Below are 22,403 nucleotides of genomic sequence, written 5' to 3' on the forward strand. Positions count from 1 at the left end.
AAGTCAGGTATCTAGAAGGAAGGGTAATTACTTAACTTCCTTAAACCTCAGTTTTCTTATGTTCAACTCACTGACCTCAAAAGTTACTTTCAGCTCTAAATTTGTAATCTTACTATAGTAACTATTTTACATTGGCAGTTCTAATCAAATCAAGTTGACAAGCCTTTACCATGTACCCTATACTAATTGCAGAGTCTATCTCCTGCCCTAAAGGTAACTGACAAGGTCAACTTGAATCTTGGGGGATTAAAAAGTCTTTTTCTATTTTTCACAACAGAGAGGATTATCATTAATATATGAGCCCAGGTTACCATCACTAAACATATAAATGGAGAAGGACTTTGGGTCTGAGTCTCAAATAATAAATAGATGATAATTAGGCAATGTGATACAGTGGAGAGAGTCCTGGACTTTGAATCTGAAAAGACCTTGCTTCCAACCCTACCTTGGACATTTATCAGCTATATTAACCTCTATGGGTGTCCTCATCTGTAAAACAAGAGGGTTAGATCCAAGGGTCTCTAAGTTACTTCCACTTTTAAATTTATGATGCTGGGTAAAATTGGTTTCTTCTCTGCTGCCTTTGAAAAATATTGAATTAGTCTTGCAGAGAGGTTAGCATATCTTCTGAGTGGTATGTAAATTGGGTCCACAAGCCCCACGATTTCAGTTGCAGGGCAGTTGTAGGATGTCTGCGTCTTGTAAAGGGAATCTCTGTCCTTATTAACTGTCCCAGGGTAGTTGATCAGTTTAGGATGGAAGAAAAGTCTGTGATAACACAATTTAGATATAGTCTAGGCTTCTTACAGTGAAAGCAATAGAAAGCTCTGCCTTTTCTCTTTAGAGAATAAATTGCATAATCTCAGATGCTAATTATTTAACCTCCAGATTATACATCTCAAATCTTTGGTATTCCTTCCAGAGAGATGTATTTGCTCCTTCATGTGTCCTATGGAGAAAATATTATTTTATTTTAGAGTAACAATGAGAACCCTGCAATTGATCCTAGTGCCAATAGAAGTATAACTATGAAGATGTTGGGTCAACAAGATTTTTTCAGTTGAACCAATTAAATCATGGTTAATTAGCACAACTGACTAGAGAATGGTGCAAGCACAGGTAATTTTATAGATTTGCTCCTAGAAACTAGATTTTAGAAGGGATATATAGACAAGTTGTAATACATTGGAATAGTAAACAGACTACAAACCTTGCTATATGAGTATTTTTGAAGGAAATGGAAATTTTTAGCCTGAAAAAAACGAACTTAGGGAAACATAATACTAGTCCTCAAATATTATAGCATTATAATGTGGAAAAAGTATATTAAATATGTTCTTGTTTGACCCCAGAGGAGAGAACTAGAAGTAGTAGATAGAAGATACAGGCAGTCAGATTTCAGTTCAACATAAAGGAAAACTTTCTAATTATTAGAACTATCCCCAATGTATGCTTGGAACATTTTTAAGTTTCATCTTCATTTTTCAGATTTTTTCAATCACTTTTTTTCAGTCTAGACAATAAGCAAAACAACAACTCAAACCCCAATTTGTAATATTTGCTGATTTCTGAGGTGTAACTGCTCATATTGAAAATCGAATTGTTGGCTTTTGGAGGCCAATTCATGCTGGCTCTAGAACATTTCTGGACCTCAGAGGCTATCTGGTCCCTCCTTTCCTTAATTTACAGAAGAGAAAGCTGAGGCCCAGAGAGATTAGGTGCTATGTTCAAAGTCACAGAAGTCACAAAATGTCACAACAAAGTCATTGTTCTTTCTATTAAACCATGAATATCTCCTTCTAGAGAAATTATATTTGGTAGTTGCATTTATGTTTTTAGATTAATTTCTACTTCATTTCATTGAAATACAAGTATGGTCAGATGGAGAGAGAGTTTCCAAGGCCACAGGAAATCATATCTTCCCTGGACAGTTTGATCACTGTTCAGTTTCCTCATTAAAATGAGATTAGGTCATAGAGCTCTGGATTTTCTAGTAATCGAGACCTGCAGGAAGGGCTTAGTTTTCAATGTGGTTTGGAGATATAGCTGATTACCTTGGAGATGTCTGAATATGGAGGGAGTACAAATATACTTCTTAGAACAACAATCCGAAAGAAAATTGAATGCTTTATAATTACAATGGTTAGTTTGACTCCAAGGAAGAGAGAAATATGCTTCCTTTCTTTGCAGAGATGGGGGATAATCAGTGTGGATATTCCAAGTATTTTTCAGGTCTGATTATTATTTGTTTTGTTCTGCATTTTCTATTTTATTCTTTATTACAAGGGCTAGTTCTCAGTGGGAAAGAATACATTTGGAAATCAAAAGGTGATATAAAAATGAAAGATAGCCTCAAAACTGAAATAGACTTATGATTTCATTGACTAAAAAGTTCCTTCTTATGATATAGTTGTCAACCTAAAGCATCCATGCTGTCCATCCTGTGAATATCCCATGTTTGCACAGGGCATTTAACTTCTTTATTTTCTTCGGAAACCATGAGAGTACCAGTGGAATGCTTTTGCTGTCTCTCTGTCATTCTTAACTCTCATTACTTGATCAGTTCATCTTTTCTTCCTATCATACTATTTGTTGATGATCTTTTGTTCTCCTTTGGAATTTCCTGTTGGTAATAAATAGTAACCTGTTCACAAAACCAGACACATTTTCATTGCTCTCTGTGTGATATTAATTTTCAATTCTTCAGAATTCTCTGTTCCCTGTCTTGTTGCCATACAGAAAGACTGAGAAGTTAGTGATAATAAAAAGATGAGATTTTGCTTCCACAAGAAGCAATTTTCCAAAACAATCTAATCCTCTCTTCCTGTTCAAATTGAAGTCTAGATAATTATTTAGATCAGGTTTTCTTAGGCATTTCCATTCATTACTATTTTTCACCCAAGAAATTTTTATGTGACCCAGATATATAGGCATATGAAATAGGTATACAAATCAAACATTTACTGGTAACAAACCATAAATAAATTTATTTTAAAATAATTCACTGGTATGCATATAATTTTACCTATATAATTTTACCCTTTATGAAAGATGAAAGTAAATTTGCATACTAATGAGATGGATATACTTGTTTATTTTTACATAAAGAATTAAATGTTGGCAAAATATGATACCTTTCACTGTTGTGAAATTTTTTGCAACTACCACATTCAATTATATGATCCATATGAGATCATGGTGATCTAGATGTTCTGTCTATACATACTGATGGACAACCCCTTTAGTTTATCCATCCAAATGCATATTGTAATCTGGGCACCAAACATTCTTCATTCATTTGGTTTTTCTTCAATGAATGGTCAAATTTCTGCAATGTTCCAGATCTTGACATAATAAGAACAATGTAATTTCTGAACAGGAACATCTGGAGGATGTTCATTCCCAGGGAATCCTGGACTCTTAACCTGGACTCTCTACTGATTTTCCTTTACCACTATAGCACAAATTATTGTCAAACATATACTTTTTTATGCTCCATGTATTATTTAAGATCAGAGGACCATTGCACAGTGTCATTTACAGCGTTTCATTTTTCAAGGAATACTGAATGATGGTGAATAGATAGGTAGAACCTTATTGAAAAGGATCTTGGTAAAGTATTTTTGAAAAATCAGATCAAGTATTTTTTTGTCATTGACAATATGCACAGTAGATTTTATATTTTCTGCTTCTTTTAGTTGTGAAATGTTGAAGATGAAGTAAATTTATTATGTAGTACATTTAAAAAGTCTGCTTGTTTCCTCCTAATGTTCCTTTTCAGGATACCCTTGATTCATGTACAGATGAGTTTCAAAAAGATTTTATATATGTGGGAAGATACATAGTAATTATTAATGCCATTTCAATTTTGTTTTTGGTATCAGTATCTTAGTACTCTCACAACTGTTTCCTCAGGCATTTATTATTTCTGTATATATTTGGTCCAAACAGGATTCATTACCCATCTTAATTTTATTTAGTGCCATTTTGGTCACTCCTGTAAGCATATTCAGGACTGTGATATTAGTGTCTAAGTGGGATAGTTCCATTGACTTTTATGGAGAAAATACTTTATTATAATATTTTTTCTTAATTTTTTCCATTCTCTCTCTTTAACAAATTTTCATTCTTAAATGCCCTTGTTATGACTTTGATTAGATGGCTCTCTCCCCATGACTTCTAGAAAGTGGTTCTACCTTCGAAACTGGTGCTACTCTTTTCTTTATTATGCAGTTCTGCTTATAATTGTCCTCAACTTTTTTCATAAGATTTATTTTTCTAAATTCTAATCCAGTATTATGTCAAGCAGTTGTTTCCCTTCATGTTACAAGTAAGTCAGATGTTTACTGATTATGGTACTTTTGGGGCTCTTTTGGTATCTTTGCTGTGACAATTAACTTACATTGGTAAAGCTCCTGGATAAAATTGCTATTTTTGATATTAATCACATTTTTATTATCCACAAATATACAATTAAAATGAATTATGTCAATAAATAGACAATGAAAAGAGAATATATAAATAAACATCTCTGTATTTATCTATACCTATAATCCATATTTTTTTAGGTCTTTTTAGTTTAGCCCTACAGCTTAATCATTGTTTCCAAGTTGTAGAACACATCTCTTTTCACCTAGATTTTCTACCTTCACAAATGTAACTAAGACATAATGCACTCTAGAAGGGAATTTGGAGATCATCTTGTCCAGTCTTTTATTTTCTACATGAGAAAATTGAATAAAGTAAAGTTATTGGTAAAAGAATCATAGAGATAGTACATGACAGAGATGGGATTTGGATCCCTACCCCAAATACTCTTTCCACTCTACCATTTGGTTATAATAGAAGGCTTTTAAGTTCTTTTCAGGTTCTTGACTCATAATCAGGTGATCATCTGACTGAGCATCAAAAGACTTTAGTTCTATTTCTTGGAGTTTGCCATGTGAAATTGGATGAATTGCTTGAATATTTAGATTCTTATTAAATATCTACCAAATGAAAAGCCCTGTCCTGGATTCTGAGATGCATGTGAAACTGAATTATAGAATCTCTGTTCACTAAGCCTACAATTCATTCATAGAGGGCAGGATACTAACATTTCACACAATGCCTGACACAGTAAGCCATTAATACTAGTTGAATAATAAGTTATCACATTGCAAAATGGAGCACAAATCATAAAAAGGAGAGAAACACAATGGTGCTGTGATTGGGGAAGAGAGATTATTTCTGTTTGGAATCAGGAAAAAGTAGCATTGTGCATGGAAGTTTGATCTAAATATTCTAGCATCTACTCAGACTTGTTTGGGACTTTCCCCCCATAGCAATAAAGCAAAATTATTATTGGCACAAAAGCTTTAGTAAATAAATGTTGTGAATGTACAGTGAGTCTCAAAAGTCTTAGTTCAGTTTTAAACTTTAATATTTTAAAACTACATTAAAACTTTGGGACAATCTGTCTTTGAAAAGAAACAATGGATTGAAATAGATTGAGGTCTAGAATCCTATCTTTGATCCTCCATATCCCTGAATCTCCCTCTTCCAATATTTTCTTACTCTCCTTCATCATGTCTTAATCCCCACTGAGCCCTCTTGACACTAAGATAACTCCTTGTAGCAAACTGCAGAATGCTTTGTCCTCAAAGGGGAGATGTGAGGGGTTTGAGGGTAGGGGTGACTATTAAAGTTCATTTACAATTTCATTCTTGTTTAGAATTTGATTCTCATAATTGAGAAAAATATACACTTTTCCCCTATTCATGCTGAAGGAACTAAATAACTATTAATAAGCTTGATGATCTAATTAAGAACAGGACTTTACTAATCCTTTAAAGCAAATGAACTACAACTCTGAAGTGACTCAGCAGATGGAACCATTGCAGGGGATTAAAATCTGATTTCATAGCTTATCAGAATCAAGATAAGGATCCATATTTTCTTATTAAAATCTGTTTAGCACAATTAAAGAAGGAAATGTTGCCTCCTTCATCAGATTGATGTTTTGACAGCCCAGGGAACAGACCTACTTCTGACTCTTACCAAAGCTCCAAACAGTGACTAATATGAATTTATCTTTATTCTACTCCCATGCAGCATGGGAGAAGACTGAGAACAAGCCATTACAAACAAATAAGCTATTACAAACAAAAGGTTTCTACCATCAGACTTTTCTCTCTGCATGTTAGAAGCTAATGATAGCCTTTTATCATTTTACAAAGGAAATATTATTGAAAATTCCTGTTAAGCTATAGCGTTAGAACAATGAAAGCTATGTGACACACTGGGATCTAGTCAGAAAAAAAATTAAAGGACTGGATTGGGAGTCAAGAAATGAAATTCTAGTCTTGATTTTGCCTCTAATTAATCAGACAAATCACTTGACCACTCTGGGCTTCTGAATATTTTCCTATGCATAATTGAAGGGCCTGGGTTAGGTAATCTCTCAAGTATTATATGGCTCTCAAAGCTGTTTTGTTGCTCTAGAATTGCACTGGAAATTCAATTCAATATAATCCTGTTAGATTGTAAGCTTCTCAAGGACAGGGAATGTTTCCTTATTGTTTTTGTTTGTTTGTTTATTTGTTTGTTTGTTTGTTTGTTTTTAATACTATGACAATTATAATGACTGAAAAATAGTTGGAATTTAATGAATATTTGTTAAACTGAACTGAATTAACAAATATTTATTGAGACCCGGACCAAGAGTTGCAAATATTTTAAAGATGAAACCAAAAAAGTTATCTGTTAAAGACTCATAGATGAAAATTTTAAAATACAAAGGATTAAAGCTGTAATGGTAATATGAGATTAGAATTGATTAGAATTTGTTTTGGAATCAGTGGTTTCCATCAAATATTCCTTCAAACTACCACATAAAACTTCATTTGGTAATGAAGGTAATTCCTGGGTGAGAAGATAGCTGAGTAATGTTGGTGAAGTTCAGAGAGTCAAGAGCACAGTTTTATATGAAGTATTATATAAATTTGTCTATTAGTAGCAGTGATAGTAGTAGCAAAAGCAGCAGCAGTAGTAATAGTAGTATTTTACCTTGATTGAAAAAAAAAAAGAAAGAGATGGAATATTATTTTGGGGATTGGCTATTACATTTTAGGAAGGACATCATTGTAAGCTCTCAGAAAGCAGTATTGTTTTACTTATGTCTTTGAATCTCTAGCATGTAGTAGTATGCTTAGCATGTAGAAGGTGCACAGTAAATTTTTGTTGAAATAAATAAGCTAAAGAGCTATCAGGGTGGGAAAAAAATATTCAATTGGTTGGAATTTAGAGTGTTTATCCTAAACTTGGGCTTATTCTTATCCTTAGACTTAGGGATGGGAACGGGAGAAGAAGGCATGAAAGTTATCATCACAAATATACTGGACTATCACATGGAAGAAGGATAAAATCATTTTTATTAGTCCTAAAAGACAGAACTAGAAAAAATGGGTAGAAATTTTGAGAAGGCAAATTTAGGCTTTAGGAAAGGAACAGCTTTTTAACAATTAGAACTGTTTCAAAGTGGAATGGGTTGGTTGGAAAAAGGAGTGAAGAGGCATTTATGTAGTGCCTACAATATGCCACATACTTTACAAATATAATCTCATTTGATTATATATTTATATGTAATCACATATTATATATTTATGCATATAATCATATACATTATGTTCATATATTATGCTCATATATAACATTTATATTTCTTCACAATAACCCTGTGAGGTGCTGCTGCTACCGTGCATATTTTATAGATAAGGGAAGTGAGGCAATATAATTTGGTCAGGGTTACACACTTAGTAAATATCTGAAGTAGGATTTGAACTCAGGGATTTCTGAGTCTAGATCTAATGCTCTAGCTACTGAATACCTTCACTAGTTTTTCTTCCCTAGAGGTATCCTACTAAAGGCTAGATCCCTACTTTTGGAGGATTCTGTAGAGAGATTACTTTCTTCAATTATGGTTTAGATAAGATTGCTATTCCTTCCAGTTATGGGATTCTCTGATTCAGGGATTCTTGTGATAGAACTGTTGGAAAGTTATGAAGAATCTTTAATAGCTTATTCCTGAAGGACTGTCTTTTTTTGTTCCCGTTATATATAATTTAAAGTAAGACAGAGGGTGGCAATGGGGTTTAGTGGAAAGTGGAGTCAGGAGAACAGATTGCAGTCTGGAGAACTATATGACATAAATTTGATCATACATAACTCACTTAGCCTTTGATCTGTTTCTTCATTGGTAAAATAAACATAATACTCATTATGGGGAAAGTACTAGAGAAAGCTGAGTTGTTTTTAAGAAATGATATGGTAGTTAGAACTGGACTAGGAGTTATGAAGACTCTAGTTTAAATCACCCCTCTATTGGTGTCTATTTACCAAATGGATGATCTTGGGCAAATTATATAACTTCTGTGAAATGGACAGGATAATAGGACCTGACAAGGTTATGGTAATATAGTATGACAGAATGTACATAAAACATTTTGCAAATCTTGAAGTACTATGTAAATGCCAGCTATTTAGGAAATCTTATTTAGGAAATAAAGATTCAGGTTTATAAATGTTAGTTTGAAATATAACCTCCTAATATTATAGGATAACACTAATCTCTCAAAGAACAATCAAATTAAGACAAACTGTTTTTGAATATCAAAGGAACTTTCAGGCCTTGGTTAATAAATAGATAGACTCCACTAAGACTCCAGTCTTTTTTCTTTTTATATTATTTGTTTTTATTTGTGATCCTAACAATTATAAATAAATACATTTCATTTTACAAAGGGTACAAAAAAGGGTTTCAAAATATTTTCTTCCTCAATGAGGAAAAAAATAACACTTTTCTCAAAAACAAACTTTGGGAAAATTAAGATCTATATCCCAGCACAAAGGATTATTCTAAAATGCTAGTTAGCTCATTAGAATTTCAAAGGGCAGTGATGAAAATTGATCATTTACTCGGAAAAAAAAAATTGCTTAAACTAGGTTAAGGAAGGCTAGGTGGCTCAGTGCGTAAGTACTAGGCCTGGAGTCAGGAAGATTCATCTTCCCAAGTTCAAATTTGTCCTCTGACACTTCCTAGCTGTGGGATTCTGGATAAGTCACTTAGGCCTGTTTACCTCCATTTCTTCAACTGAAAAATGAGCTGGAAGGGGGAAAATGGCAAACCACTGCAGTATCTTTAGCAAGAAAACCCTTAATTAAGTCACAAAGAATCAGACATAGCTGAAATGTCTAAACAAGGAAACCTGATTATTGTATACCCCTTCAGAGCCTCCCTAATCAAAGTCTATTTCTTTCTCTACTCTTTATTTTTTATTTTCCTGCCTTCTTTATTCTCCTCTTTCTCACTGTCTTATTTGCTTTTCTTCTTTCCAGTACTACCTTATTCTTCCTCTCCATACTCCCTTCAAATGGCAATGTTATAGAACTATTATTTGTCCTTTTTATTGAATGTCCTACTTGCCTTGATTATGGAATATTATCTTTTAAAAGTGCTTCATGTCATAAAGAATGAAGAAAGGTATAAATATGAACCATTCCAAAATGACAAGAGACTAAACTCCACCATTACTTCAGCTTTATTTCATAGGATCATGAGATTTCAAAGTTAAAAAGGACCTCAAAGGGCAGATAGTCCAATCTATGTGTTCTCTAACCAGTAAGACATTAACTGAGAGGGTAACCTGCTGTCTACTAGGGCAGTTCATTCCACTTCTACTTTTGAGTAATCATAATAATTATGAAGTTTTTCTTATCTCACACCTATATTTGTCTTGTTGATAGATTCATCTGTTGTTCCAAGTTTTGCTCTATGGAGTCATGTTGAACAAATGTAATGCTTTTCCCAAAGTGCAGCCCTCCAGATCCTTGTGGATAGCTATAATTTTCTACTACCTTTTCTCCTCTGCTTCTCTTTCTCCAAGCTTAATGTTAGAGGTTTTTAACCAGTTCTCCTATGACATAAGCTTGAGCCCCTTCTCCATGGAGATCTGGACATATTCTATTTTATTTATGCTCAAAGTGAGCTGTGATCTCATTGATTCTGAAATTCTCTCCAGTGATGTAAATTGCAACCATCTATAGGGGCCATTCCAATATCTCATTGTGGTGGGTGCTTTGAAAGTGATTCTGGATTCTTAATGGTTTCTATCATGCTATAAAGGTTTCAGGTATTATCTGAAGCTACACTTAGTCTGTTTTTCAAGGTTCAACCATGACAAAGTTGATTTAGCCACATGGTGATGCTTTTTTTTTTTTTTAACCTTATCAATTCATTGAACATAATGCTCCAGACATGGTCTTACCAAAGTAGAATATAGTAGAAATATAATCTTATTCCTGAACAATATGACTTTTTCTAGGGCTGATTTAGCATTGATGATTGACATTTTACCCTGTTAACTGATATTCACTAAAACTTCTAATTTTTTTTTTTTTTTTGTCTATTGGTGCCTCCTCCATCTTTGTGCTTGCAAAGTAGATTGTTGAACTCAAGCCTAAGATTTTACATTTATCTCTAGTAAATTTCACCTCATATTTTCACTAACGTTCTAGATTATCACGGTCTTTCTGAATCTCAGTTTTGTCCTCTTTTGTCTGCAGTTTTCTATCATTTACGGATTAGAAGTGATTTGCTCAAACCACTGAGACAACAGACCTTTGCCTGTAAGAATTACATTGAAGGCCTTCTTTCCTGAATTCTATTGATGTTAGTATGTTCCTTTGGAATAGCAAAGAAATTTTTAACATTAACAGATTTAATGATGAGGTTCTACATGTGATCAAGAAGTTCAAGCACAAAAGGTCAGGCAGAAAGACATTAGCATTTTGTGAAATGTACTTTTAAAGGTTAGCACTTTGTGAATCAGGATTAAGACTATTATCCTACATTTAAAATTTTTCAAGGAATAGTGTTTTGAGAGGAAGGTTATGTTTTAGGGGAAACAAGATCTTTTTTTCTAGTAGTATATAACATAAGTTAGTAGTGAAAGAAGAAAAATGGCAATGTTCATACTGATCCAAATTCTAAATGCTTTCTGAAAGGCAAATTTAACAATTTGGTAAGAAAAAGAGAAAAGAATGTCTTTACTTGATGAATAAAGTAACTGGCTATAACTAACACTGAGAAAAACTATTATATGAAAAATATTCATCTTTGGTAACTTCTAAGAGCAGTATAATACTATGCAAAATGTGCTGAATCTGGAGGCAGAATGCCTGGGTTCATATCCTGTAATGCTAGAAATATCTGAGAAATATTTTGTATTTTTTAGGACTACAGCTTCTTGGAATCACAGGTTAGAGTCTAGTGCCATATGGACACTAAAGGTGGGTGAACAGCCCTAAAAAGGCCTTAGCAAGCCCTTCACACCAGAGGTGTCAGTCCTCCATGAACACCCCATGCATCACACACACAGGCAATTTTAGCAGAAAGAATAAATCAAACTGAGGGTATCAGAATGGCCTGAAATCCATCAGTGAGTTAGAGAGATGTCTACCCCAGACATGTAAGTTTTCCCCTGGCAGAATGGGTAGATGAAGACTGAGTAGGTGCTGTGGAACATTTAAAGTTTGGTCAGACATTGAAGACACTAAGGTCATCCATTACATCCTGGGTCATTTCAGTAGTCTTAACTTTAGTCTTGTTACTGGATTTCAATGACTCTGGAAGAGAGAATGAGATTGATGACTAAGCACATCTCTGCCTTATTTAAACCCAATTCACGTGGGAGTCAAGACATTACCCAGTGATGCTGTTGGTCCTCTTTGAAAATGAAGAACTAACAACAATATTTCTCAGGACAAAATAAATTTGAGTGTTTTTCCATTGGCACTTTTCCCACATATAGGTGTTTCTTTCTATTCTAGAAATATGCATAGTTGATAAAGAGTAAATGAAAAAAACCTGAAGACAAAAGCAGCTAAGTAGATAACTTGCTTTTTTTTTCCTATTTCAAGTTTGACAGTTCAGATCTTGTGCTTGTTTTTACTGTTTAATAATAGCTTTTCAAATGCTCTTTGTTGACCTTTAAACCAGGACACTTTCTTTTTTAAAAGACTTTATTGATATTGGCTCTTTCTAACATCACCATAATTATTTCAAATATTTATTTCCCTGCTCCTCTCAGAGAACCATCCCATATGACAAATAGTATGTTTTTAAAGAAGAAAAAAGTCAGCTCAACTTATTAGTAACATTGAAAAATTAAAAAAAAATTAATGTCCATTGTTTAATTCCTGTGGATCACATACTTCCATGAAGAGGTAGATTGGGGACACACACACACACACACACACACACACACACACACACACACAAATTTAGCATATTCTAGGGAAGAAAATGGAAAAAATCCTAAGTTCTCACATGTGCAATTTGAAGCCAACAAAAAGGATTGAACTCAGTGGAAACTAAGAAGGTATTGAACACATTACAAGATAATCTATGTTGATATCATCAGTAAGATAAAGCTTGGACTCAAAATGGAAATCCACTTGTTTGAAGAACTGAGCCAAATCAACATCCACAAAAGAATCTGACAAAACTATTCATGGCGGAGGCATTGTTCTGGTCCTCAGACTGGAAGTATGAAATTATGCCTGATGGGGAGCATTTCACAGTTTTGCTTTTCACAGGTTATTTGTATCATTTTTTATAGCTGTCATTTCAGAAGTTCAAGAAAAGCTATACAATCTGCAGAGGGTCTGATGGAATCAGAGTGACATTTAATAACACAAATGGGAGGTGAATTAAACACTAACCATAATGCATAGTGCCCTTAGTGGCTTAGAGGTAAGGAGATTTTGTGCTATTTAGTCACAAATTATAGCAACATATAAACATGAATGAAAAATGGCCTAAAACATCAAACCATCTGGATTAATTTCAGCCACATCAATTTACTGTTGATTTTTAAAAATTGTTATTTCATACTTCAAAGCTTTCAAATAGGCCTGCATCTGAGGCCTGAACCAGATTAAAATATAATTGAGAAATACTTAGCAAAGTAAATTATATATAAATTATATAAAAAAGAATAACAATAACAAAAGGATTGTATATGAAATAACTTTAAGGGGTTTATTTCTGTATGAGGAATTAGAAAGATAAAACTTTAATCTCAATTAATAATTGCTTATTAATATAAAAAATAAATAATCATTTCTCTCAATTCTTTTTCTTTAGGAGCTATTACTAACATTATTATTACTCTCAACTTCCCATTCTCCTTATAATTTTTTAACCTTTACCCTAAATAAATAATAATAGTGAAACAAAATGCATTAAACTCAATGATCATGTCTAATTCCATATGTCTAATTTATCACCTATCATAAAGTTTTCCTATAAAAGAAATTTGATGGGGCAGCTAGGTGGTGCAGTGGATAGAACATGAACCCTTATGTCAGGGGGACCCGAGTTCAAATGTGATCTCACACACTTAACACTTCCTAGCTGTGTGACTCTGGGAAGGTCACTTAACCCCAATTGACTCAAGGAAAAAAAAAAAAACATAAAAGAAATTTGAGTTTTTCCCCCTTGGAAATTCTTTGGTAGTTTAATTGCAATAGCACTGAATAAATAAGTTAAGATCATATTTTCATTTTCTTACATTGAATATTATGCAACCATAAGCAATAAATATCTCTCTAATTTTTAGGTCTGCCTTTATTTCTGAAGATTGTTTTATTTAATTCCTCTATGTGTACCTTAATAAGTGAAATACCAAATATTTTCTATATGTTCTGTAGTAATTTTGAATGAAATTTCTCTTCCTATCTTTTCACGCAGGTTTTGCTGTTAAAATTAAAAAAAATTGATGATGTGTTGGTTTATATCCTGAAACCTTGCTAAATTATATTTTAGCTAATTTTTAGTTGAATCTTTAAGAGTCTCTAAGTAGTCTAAAGTAATGTAGCAAAATAATAATTTTGTTTCTTTTTTTCCTATGCTTGTTACCTCAATTTTTTCTTATTTTATTGTAATAGCTAACATTTTTAGAATTATAGCAAGTAAAAGTAGTGATAAAAGACATCTTTGCCATGCCTCTGATTTCATTCATATATTTGCTTATTCTTTTATTCATAACATTGATCGTTGGTTTTAGATAGAAGGGTACACTATTATATTAAGAAAAGGTCTATTTATTCCTCTGCTTTTCTTTAAATAGAAATAGATGCTGTCTTTAATCAAAAGCTTTCTAATTATTTCTATTGTTATTAACTTTTATTATTATTAATATGGTCTTTTATATTTATACTTTTTCTAAAAAGCATAGATACTTTTTATCTATAAAACTGACAAATCAAAACTGGTCATAATGTCTAATATTTTTATTATATTGTTTTAACCTTATTGGCTAATATTTTATCCAATATGTTGGCACAGATATTCATTAAAGAATATTGATTGAAGTATTGCTTTCTTTTTTATCCCTGGTTTAGGTATCAAGTCCATAATTATTTCACAAGAGGAATTTGGTATGATCCTTTACTTATTTTTGCAAATAGTTTATGTAAGATTGGAATTAATTGTTCTATGAATGTTTTGATAGAATTCATTTGTAAAACCATCTGGTCCTGTTTCTCCCTCTTTTGGGAGTTAGTTTGTGGTTTGCTCAATTTTATCAGAGTGGTAATTTTAATGATATATTTCTCATACTGTTAATTGAGAAATTTTATTTTTTTTCTAAAAAATTATTTTATTTCATTTGTTATCAGTTTTTTAAATACATAATTGGACTAAACAATTTTTAATGATTTTAAAATTTCTACTTCAGCTATTTTCACAAAAGCTGTTTTTCTGTTTTGACAATGGAAATTTGTTTTTTGTCTTTTAAAAAACAGATTAGTTAATGATTCATCCATTTAATTTTTATTGTAAAAATTTTCTACCTTTATCAGTTTGGTAAATTTTTTTTACTTTTAATTTGTTCGTTTTTTCCCTAAGCTTTTTATTTTTTGTTTTAAGTTAGACTTTTAAAATTTGCATTTTATAGTTTTTTAGTTACATGTTCAATTCATTAATCTGTTCTTATTCTCTTCTTTCTCTCTGAAAATATTGAATTATGTATATTTGCTCTAAGGACTATTTTGATTCAATCCCCAAAATTTTAGAATGTAATGTCATTGTCATCTTTTGATAAAATTATATATTGTTTTTAGGACTTGCTTTTTTATACCACTAATTCTATAGGATTAGGTGATTTTGTCTCTACTTAACATTGAATGCAATCTTCAAAGATCACTTACTGATTATAAATATTATTGCTTTGGAACCAGTAAGAATTTATTTAATAGTTCTGATTTTCTAAATTTATTTTTGAGGGGTTTATGCCTGATCTAATGGCTAGATTTTTTTGTATTGTACTATGATGAAATATGTATTTTAGAATCTATATCTTTTTGAATTCTATATTTTTTTTCAAAATTATGTTAAGTTCTTTAATTTATATCTTTTTTTTTGTTAGGTTTATCTAGGATTGAAAAGGGTAGATAAAATCTCTAGCTGTTAGTTACAGTTTTGCTATCTATTTCTCATGGTAATTTCATTAAATTTTTATAGTACTTAGATACTATGTCATTCATTATGTGAATATAAGAATTGATAGTATTTCATTGTCTATGGTGCTTTGCAAAATAAATTTCCAATTTTTAAAAAAACACATTCATGTTTATTCTTGCCTTGTCTGAAGTTATGATTTCTAATTCTCTATTTAAAAATATTTTGAAGCATAATAAATTCTGTACCTGCATCTGGTTATTTTTTATTTTTAAGTTCCAAATTTTTTACTCCTTCAATTCCCACCCCTATCCATTAAGAAGGTAAGAAATATCCATTATGTATATGAAGTCATGCAAAACAGTTCCATATTAGGCATGTTGTTGGGGGAAGCAAGAAAAATAGTGTCAAACAAATTTTGTTTTATCTGCACTTCGAGTTCCCCCCTGGAAATGGATAGCATTTTTCATGTCTTTGGAAAATGTTATAAATTAGTGCATTGATATGTCTTTCACTAAGAAACTAAGTCTTTTACTGTTTACAATGTTCTTCTGGTTCTGCTTAATTCACTTTGCATCAGCTTGCATAAGTCTTCTCAGTTTTTTTTTTTTAAACTATCCCCTTTGGGGCATCTTCTAAATTTCCAATTATAAATCAATGTGTACATATATGCACACACATATTTAACATATGGGACCTTTTCCTTTTCCTCTAATATCTTTGATACAGTTTACTAGTGGTATTTCTGGGTCAAAAGGAATGCAGAGCTTTATAACTGTTTCGAGGGGTTCTAATTATTCTCCAGAATGATTGGATAAATTTGCATTAACACCAAGACTGAATCTGTTTTTCTGCATCCCCTCCAGCATTTATTGTTTTTTTCTCCTGTCATAATTGCCAATCTGCTGGGTGTGAATTGGTACTTCAGAGTTGTTTTGATTTGCATTTCTGTAATTATCAGTGATTTAAGCTTTTACTTGTGTGTATCAAGAGAGAGAGAGAGAGAGAGAGAGAGAGAGAGAGAGAGAGAGAGAGAGAGAGAGAGAGAGAGAGTGCTTTGATTTCTTCTCCTTAAAATTGTCTTTTCACGACTTCTGGCCAAGATGGCGGCGTGGAGGCAGACAGCTGCTTGAGCTCCTCGTTTTCTCTCAGAACTTACTTCATGACAAGCCTCTGACTTAATGCTTGACCCAGAAAGAAATTCACAAATTATCACCAAGAGAAGACATCCTTGAAAGTCGCCAGAAAAGGTCTGTGTTTGTTCGGGGGAGGGTCAATCAGACTGGGCGCAGACTGAGGGCAGGCAGCCAGAGCAAGACAGGCAGCTCACACAGCTCAGACCGGAGGGGGAGGGGTGTGATCTCTGCCGTTTATGTGAAAGGGCTTTTGCCCCAGTGTGGATGCTCCGTCTTGGCAGCAAGCCAGGAGCAGCAGAGAGGGTGTAAAGACCGGAGGTGAAGATTAAAACCCCAGAAAGCCAGTGTCTCTCAGACCCCGGCCACCCCCAACCCCCACCTGGACTGACTCGGTGGGTTCTCGGAGCCTCAGAGCGCAGACTCAGTACAGTCATTGCTGTTCTGTTAGTGGCTCTCTGCTGCCCTACCCCCAGTCTGTAGAGGAAGCCCATTAATAACATCCAGCCCTATCCCCCGCAAAACAGACCAATTGTTTCTCTTGTCAGTTTGTTTTCTTTGATTCCTACTCTGACAAAATGAACAAAAAATTCAAAAGGGCTCTAACCATTGACAGCTTCTGTGTGGAGAGGGAGCAGACTTCAAATGCTGAGGAGACTAGGAACAGAATGTCCCCAGATGTATCCCCTGGGAGGGATATAAGCTGCTCCTCAATACAAAAGAACCTCATAGAGGAAATCAAAAAGGCTCTCACAAGAGAGCTGGAAGAGAAATGGGAAAAGGAAAGGGAAGCTTGGCAAGAGAGCCTGGAGAAGTCATCCCATGCATTCAAAGACAGAATGGATAAAGAAATCAAATCATTGAGAAACAAGATTAGTGAGCTGGAAAAGGTAAACAACTTCAAGGAAAACAGGATTAGTGAGCTGGAAAAGGTAAACAACTCCAAGGAAAACAGGATTAGAGAGCTGGAAAAAGAAATCAGCTCTCTAAAAAATAAAATGGATAAAATGGAAAAAAATTCCATAGAAGATAAAAACTCAATTGGACAATTACAAAGAGATATAAAAAAAGTGAGTGAAGAAAATACATCATTGAAAATTAGACTGGAACAAGTAGAAATGAATGACTCAAGGAGAAACCAAGAGGGAGTCAAGCAAAACCAGAGAAATGAAACAATTGAAAAGACTGTCAAGTACCTTACCAGAAAGACAACAGACCTGGAAAACAGATCCAGGAGAGACAATTTGAGAATAATCGGACTCCCTGAAAAATGGGAGGAAAAAAAGAGCTTGGACACCATTTTCGAGGAAATTATCAAAGAGAACTGCCCAGACGTTTTGGAAACAGAGGGTAAAATAGACATTGAGAAAATTCATCGATCACCTACTGAAAGGGACCCTAAAATCAAAACGCCAAGAAATATAGTGGCCAAGTTCAAGAACCATCAGACAAAGGAAAAGATATTGGAAGCTGCTAGAAAAAAACAATTCAGATATGGAGGATCCACAATAAGGATAACACAGGATCTAGCAGCGTCCACATTAAAAGAACGCAGGGCCTGGAACATGATATTCCGAAAGGCTAAGGAACTTGATATGCAGCCAAGAATAACTTACCCAGCAAGAATGAGCATCGTTTTCCAGGGAAGAAGATGGACATTTAACGAAATAAATGAATTCCATCTATTTTTGATGAAAAAACCAGACCTACATAAGAGGTTTGATCTTCAAATACAGAACTCAAGAGACTTCTAAAAAAGGTAAAAAGAAATCTTGAGAACTATACTTCTGTCAAAAAAATATGTAAAGAACATATGTACAATTTGTCTTAGAAACTAGAGGTGGAAAGGAGATTATATCATAAAAAAGTATAAAGTGGTGGTACTACATCTCATGAAGAGGCAAAGGTAACCTATTATATCTGAGAGAAAGAAAGGAGGGAGATGAACATAGCGTGTATCAATAGACATATTCGATTTATGGTGAAACTTCTTCCACTTCATTGAAAAGTGAAAGGGAAGGAGTAAGCTAAGGGGAAGGGAATACAGTAATTTCGAGGAAAAGGGGTAAAATAAGGGGAGGATCTTTAAGGTGGGGGAGGGATCCTAAAAAGGGAGGGCTGTGAAAAGCAAGTGGTGTTTACCATTTTAATACTGGATAGGAGGGTAAAAGGGAAGGAAAGGGGAAAAGCATAAGCAGGGGTTAATAGGATGGCAAGCAATATAGAATTAGTCCTTCTAACCATAAATGTGAATGGGGCAAACTGCCTCATAAAGAGGAAGCAGTTAGCAGACTGGATTAAAAGTCAGAATCCTACTATATGTTGTTTACAGGAAACACACCTGAAACAGGATGAGACATTCAAACTAAAAGTAAAAGGGTGGAGCAGAATCTATTATGCTTCAGGCAAAACCAAAAAAGCAGGAGTAGCCATCCTCATCTCAGATCAAGCAAAAACAAAAATTGATCTAATTAAAAGAGATAAGGAAGGGCATTATATCCTGCTAAAGGGAAGCATCAGTAGTGAAGCCGTATCAATATTAAACATGTATGCACCAAGTGGTGCAGCATCTAAATTCTTAAAAGAGAAATTAAGAGAGCTGCAAGAGGAAATAGATAGCAAAACTATAATAGCGGGAGATCTCAACCTTGCACTATCAGAATTAGATAAATCAAACCACAAAATAAATAAGAAAGAAGTCAAAGAGGTAAATAGAATACTAGAAAAGTTTGATATGATAGATCTTTGGCGAAAGCTAAATGGAGACAGAAAGGAATATACTTTCTTCTCAGCAGTTCATGGAACCTATACAAAAATTGATCATATACTAGGGCATAAAAACCTCAAAATCAAATGCAGTAAGGCAGAAATAGTAAATGCATCCTTTTCAGACCATAATGCAATCAAAATAACATTTAATAAAAAGCCAGGGGAAAATAGACCAAAAAATAATTGGAAACTAAATAATCTTATACTAAAGAATGATTGGGTAAAACAGCAAATCATAGACATAATTAATAACTTCACCCAAGAAAATGACAATAATGAGACATCATACCAAAATGTGTGGGATACAGCCAAAGCAGTAATTAGGGGAAGTTTTATATCTCTACAGGCCTACCTGCATAAAATAGAGAAAGAGAGGGCCAACGAATTGGGTTTACAACTAAAATTGCTAGAAAAGGAACAAATTAAAACCCCCCAGACAAACACAAAACTTGAAATTCAAAAAATAAAAGGTGAGATTAATAAAATTGAAAGTAAAAAAACTATTGAATTAATTAATAAAACTAAGAGTTGGTTTTATGAAAAAACCAACAAAATAGACAAACCCTTAGTAAACCTGATTAAAAAAAGGAAAGAGAAAAAGCAAATTGATAGTCTTGAAAATGAAAAGGGTGAACTCACCACTAATGAAGAGGAAATTAGAACAATAGTTAGGAGCTACTTTGCTCAACTTTATGCCGATAAATTCGATAACTTAAATGAAATGGAAGAATACCTTCAAAAATATAGCTTGCCCAGATTAACAGAGGAAGAAGTAAGTAGTCTAAATAGTCCCATCTCAGAAAAAGAAATAGACCAAGCTATTAACCAACTTCCTAAGAAAAAGTCCCCAGGACCAGATGGATTTACAGGTGAATTCTACCAAACATTTAAAGAACAACTAACTCCAATGCTATGTAAACTATTTGAAAAAATAGGGATTGAAGGAGTCCTACCAAATTCCTTCTATGACACAGACATGGTACTGATACCTAAACCAGGTAGATCGAAAACTGAGAAAGAAAACTATAGACCAATTTCCTTAATGAATATTGATGCTAAAATCTTAAATAAGATATTAGCAAATAGACTTCAGAAAATCATCCCCAGGATAATACACTATGACCAAGTGGGATTTATACCAGGAATGCAGGGCTGGTTTAATATTAGGAAAACTATTAGTATAATTGACCATATTAATAATCAAATTAATAAAAAACATATGATCATCTCAATAGATGCAGAAAAGGCATTTGATAAAATCCAACATCCATTCCTACTAAAAACGCTTGAGAGTATAGGAATAAATGGACTATTCCTTAAAATAATAAGGAGCATATATTTAAAACCTTCAGTAAACATCATATGTAATGGTGATAAACTAGAACCTTTCCCTGTAAGATCAGGAGTGAAACAAGGTTGCCCACTATCACCATTACTATTCAATATAGTACTAGAAACTCTAGCCTTGGCAATAAGAGCCGAGAAAGAGATCCAAGGAATTAGAGTAGGAAATGAAGAAATCAAATTGTCACTTTTCGCAGATGACATGATGGTATACTTAGAGAACCCTAAAGACTCTGCTAAAAAGCTATTAGAAATCATTCAGAATTTTAGCAAAGTCGCAGGATACAAAATAAATCCACATAAATCCTCAGGATTTTTATACATTACCAACACAATCCAACAGCAAGAGATACAAAGAGAAATTCCATTCAAAATAACAGTCGATAGTATCAAATATTTGGGAATATATCTACCAAAGGAGAGTCAGGAATTATATGAGCAAAATTACAAAACACTTGCCACAAAAATAAAGTCAGACTTAAATAATTGGAAAGACATTCAATGTTCTTGGATAGGCCGAGCGAATATAATAAAGATGACAATACTCCCCAAATTAATCTATTTATTTAGTGCTATACCAATCAGACTCCCAAGAAACTATTTTAATGACCTAGAAAAAATAACAACAAAATTCATATGGAAGAATAAAAGGTCGAGAATTGCAAGGGAACTAATGAAAAAAAAGTCAGAGGAAGGTGGTCTAAGTGTACCTGATTTAAAGCTATATTATAAAGCAACAGTCACCAAAACCATTTGGTATTGGCTAAGAAATAGACTAGTTGATCAGTGGCATAGGTTAGGTTCACAGGACAAGATAGTGAATAAAAATAGCAATCTAATCTTTGACAAACCCAAAGATCCCAAATTTTGGGATAAGAATTCATTATTTGACAAAAACTGCTGGGAAAACTGGAAATTAGTATGGCAGAAACTAGGCATGGACCCACATTTAACACCACATACTAAGATTAGATCAAAATGGGTCCAAGATTTAGGCATAAAGAACGAAATCATAAATAAATTGGAGGAACATGGGATGGTTTACCTCTCAGACTTGTGGAGGAGGAAGGAGTTTGTGTCCAAGGGAGAACTAGAGACCATTATTGATCACAAAATAGAACATTTTGATTACACTAAATTAAAAAGTTTCTGCACAAACAAAACTAATGCAAACAAGATTAGAAGGGAAGTAACAAATTGGGAAAAATTTTTTACAGTTAAAGGTTCTGATAAAGGCCTCATCTCCAAAATATACAGAGAATTGACTTTAATTTATATGAAATCAAGCCATTCTCCAATTGATAAATGGTCAAAGGATATGAACAGACAATTTTCAGATGATGAAATTAAAACTATTTCCACTCATATGAAAGAGTGTTCCAAATCACTATTGATCAGAGAAATGCAAATTAAGACAACTCTGAGGTATCATTACACACCTGTCAGATTGGCTAAGATGACAGGAACAAATAACGATGAATGTTGGAGGGGCTGTGGGAAAACTGGGACACTGATGCATTGTTGGTGGAGTTGTGAAAGAATCCAACCATTCTGGAGAGCAATCTGGAATTATGCCCAAAAAGTTATCAAAATGTGCATACCCTTTGACCCAGCCATACTACTACTGGGCTTATACCCCAAGGAACTACTAGAGA

This window comes from Sminthopsis crassicaudata, chromosome 1 (genome assembly GCF_048593235.1).
Source record: "Sminthopsis crassicaudata isolate SCR6 chromosome 1, ASM4859323v1, whole genome shotgun sequence".
NCBI lineage: Eukaryota > Metazoa > Chordata > Mammalia > Dasyuromorphia > Dasyuridae > Sminthopsis > Sminthopsis crassicaudata.